This window comes from Corythoichthys intestinalis, unplaced genomic scaffold, assembly GCF_030265065.1.
Source record: "Corythoichthys intestinalis isolate RoL2023-P3 unplaced genomic scaffold, ASM3026506v1 HiC_scaffold_24, whole genome shotgun sequence".
In the NCBI taxonomy this organism is placed as follows: domain Eukaryota; kingdom Metazoa; phylum Chordata; class Actinopteri; order Syngnathiformes; family Syngnathidae; genus Corythoichthys; species Corythoichthys intestinalis.
In genome coordinates, this window is record NW_026651593.1 from 8287151 (window position 1) to 8290839 (window position 3689).

At 42.8% G+C, this 3689-nt stretch overlaps 1 pseudogene; it reads left to right on the top strand.

The window, feature by feature from the left end:
• The first annotated feature begins 737 nt into the window (after positions 1-737).
• Positions 738-3340, top strand: LOC130911300 (uncharacterized; annotated as a pseudogene).
• Positions 3341-3689: the final 349 nt, after the last annotated feature.

The following is a 3689-nucleotide window of genomic DNA, read 5'->3' on the forward strand; positions in this document are numbered from 1 at the left end:
AAGGCTTAAATGGCTTTTTTGACCTAAGTTTGAGGATTGCGCTCAAATCAAATGTCCTAGAACCAAATTTCTACATGTAACTACTAGATTGTGATACAATACACTATTGGGTGAAGTTTGGTTTACTTCTGCGCAGCGGTTTGGGAGTTAACATCAAAATTACATTTCTCGGCCATATCGCATAGATCTCACTGTGAAAAGGCTTAAATGACTTTTTTTAATTAAGTTTGAAGATTGCGCTCAAACCAAATGTCCTAAAACTAAATTTCCAAATGTAACTACTAGATTGTGATACAATACACTATTGGGTGAAGTTTGGTTGACTTCTGCGCAGCGGTTTGGGAGTTAACATCAAAATTACATTTCTCGGCCATATCGCATAGATCTCACTGTGAAAAGGCTTAAGTGACTTTTTTTAATTAAGTTTGAAGATTGCGCTCAAACCAAATGTCCTAGAACTAAATTTCCAAATGTAACTACTAGATTATGATAAAATACACTATTGGGTGAAGTTTGGTTTACTTCTGCGCAGCGGTTTGGGAGTTAACATCAAAATTACATTTCTCGGCCATATTGCATATTGCTAGGAGTTTTTTCCTGTGACGTCACATCCGGTGAGTGTATCGTTTGTTTGTTAGCGCTGCTACTAGTCGCTAATCTCCTAGTGCTCCTCAATTTGTTTTATCCAACGGACACATCGGAGAATCGATCCTAGGCTAGTTCGGCTCTCCTAGTGCTCCTTATTTTGTTTTATTCCACGATCGGACAGATCGTGGATTAAAACTACTCTCCTCTCCTCTTTAGCTCTATCTTGCTAGCCTAGCTTATCCGAGCTATGGCTAGCCCTCTGCCTTCGTCCTCCCGTCTTTTCTGCTCAGTGTGCTGTATGTATAGCGAGCACCCTGGCTCCTTCGTCGAGGACAGTAGTAGCTGTAGGAAGTGTAGCTTAGTCTCAGGGTTGGAGACCAGGGTTTCTGAGCTAGAAGCACGGCTCTGCACTCTAGAGACGAAAGCTAGTCCTAGCTATAGCCAGGTAGTGGCAGGTCGTGCTTGCAGTAGTAGGATTGCTAGCGCAGTTAGCCCCCCAGCGAGCCGTGCAGCCGGGGGAAATTAAGGAGGGATTTGTGACTGTACGGGGGAAGCGCAGTGGTAAACGCACAACCTTAGTGCACCAGCAGCTTCACGTCAGCAATAGGTTTGCCCCCCTCAGCGACACACCGGCTGAACCAGACACTCTCGTAATTGGAAGCTCCATAGTTAGAGACGTGAAGCACCCGGCGGTGTCTGTCAGGTGTTACCCAGGGGCCAGAGTCGGTGACATCGAAGGAAACCTCAGACTCTTAAAGCAGAGTAGGAAGAGGTTCCGCCGTATCGTGATTCACGCAGGCGGTAACGACGCCCGGCGGAGACAGTCTGAGGTGCTTAAATTAAACGTAGCCTCGGTGTGTGAACTTGCTAAGTCGATGGCGGACACCGTAGTTTTCTCTGGTCCTCTGCCTAATTTGGTCAATGATGAGATGTACTCTAGATTCTCATCATTTAACCGCTGGTTGTCTAGATGGTGCCCAGAAAACGATATAGTCTTTGTTGATAACTGGCACGCGTTTTGGGGCAAGCCCGGGCTCATGCGCCGAGACGGCATTCATCCGACTTGGGACGGTGCTGCTCTCTTAACTCGAAATTTGGCCGCCAAACTAAGTCTCCCAAAGTGACACTTGAGAGTGGGGGCCCGGGCGCAGTGTTGTAGTGTAAAACATAACACTGTTAGTAGTGACCACTCGCCTCTTTCCGAGCTGTCACAAATCCAAAATTCAGGACAGAAGATAGAGACTGTGTCCGTGCCTCGTATAGTGAACAGGGGAAAACCGAGTACTATAGGAACGAGACCAAAGAATTTAATACATATAGCCCCTGATAGCAGTGAAAATAAATTAGCTCTTAATAAATATATAAGATGCGGATTATTAAACATCAGGTCAATCTCGCCCAAATCTCTGTTAGTTAATGACTTAATTGGGGATTACAATATTCATATTTTGGCCCTGACTGGCTTCAGCAGGATGACTTTGTTAGACTTAATGAATCCACACCCCCAAGTCACGTGAATTTTCACACAGCTAGAAGCACGGGCCGTGGAGGGGGGGTGGCAGTAATATCACACTCTTGTTTAGGTATGAGCCCAAAAAGTAAAGCTAATTACATTTATAACTCCTTTGAAAGTCTAGCACTATCAATTATAGACGCTAACTGGAAGAACCAAAAACCAGTTCTGTTCATAGTGGTTTACCGTCCCCCTGGTCCCTACTCACAGTTTTTGTTAGATTTCTCTGACTTTTTATCTAGTATTTTGCTAAGCTGGGATAGAATTATAATTGTAGGGGATTTTAATATACATGTTGACGATGAAGGTGACTCCCTTGGTAAGGCCTTTAATGACCTACTAGATGGGACTGGCTTCATTCAAAATGTAAATAAACCAACTCATAGTCACAAGCACACCCTGGACTTGATTTTAACCTACGGTACTGAGATTAGTGATCTTAGTGTCCATCCCCACAACCCTGTACTGTCTGATCATTTTCTAATTACCTTTCGGTTTGTGCTTCAAGATAATCCACCACCAGTGATTAGAACTCAGATGAAAAGGACATTAGGTGATCACTCTGTTTCAGAGTATAAACAGATAATTCAGCCTATATTTGCCTCCATGTCATCTAATTATGAAGGAGTGATGTCCGGCCTTGCTGTTAATGACGAGTTTGTTGATCGTGTTCTGTTTACGTTTCGTACCACCCTAGATGTCGTCGCTCCCTCCAAATTAAAGTTTGTCAAGCCGAGACGAGCATCTCCCTGGTATAATGCTGAAACACGCTCTCTTAAACAATCGACACGTAAATTAGAAAGACTTTGGCGCCGTTCCAACACAGAGCACACCCTCTCTGCTTGGAAACACAGCTTAGTGACATATAAGCAGGCCTTGCGCACGGCTAAAACCAGATATTACTCATCCTTAATAGAGGAAAACAAAAATAATCCTAGGTTTCTGTTCAGCAAGGCTGACAAACAGTCACACCTCAATAGAACCTTATATCCCAACCACCCTTAGCTGTGATGACTTCCTAAAATTTTTTAACAATAAAATCGCAACTATTAGAAATAAAATAAATGAATCACTTCCAATTATTAGGTCTGATAAAGTGCAGACAAAGAATTCGGAATCTCCTATAAACCCCTCTAAAATATTAAATAACTTTACCACTGTAGACCAAATTGATGTAACTTCAATTATAATGTCCTCCAAACCATCAACGTGCCTCCTTGACCCAATCCCAACCAAACTTTTTAAAGAGACCCTGCCTCTAACTATTGACACTATCTTAAATATAATAAATACCTCATTAGTTACTGGCTACGTGCCGCAGTCCTTTAAATATGCAGTTATTAAACCGCTCTTGAAAAAACCTACTCTTGATCCTGATATTCTGGCCAATTATAGACCTATTTCTAACTTACCATTTCTCTCCAAAGTCCTTGAAAGAGTGGTAATTAAACAGCTCTGTCAGCACCTACAGGACAATAGTTTATTTGAACAGTTCCAGTCTGGCTTTCGAGCTCATCATAGCACTGAAACCGCATTAGTTAAAGTAACTAATGACTTGTTACTTGCCGCTGACGTTGGATTAGTCTCG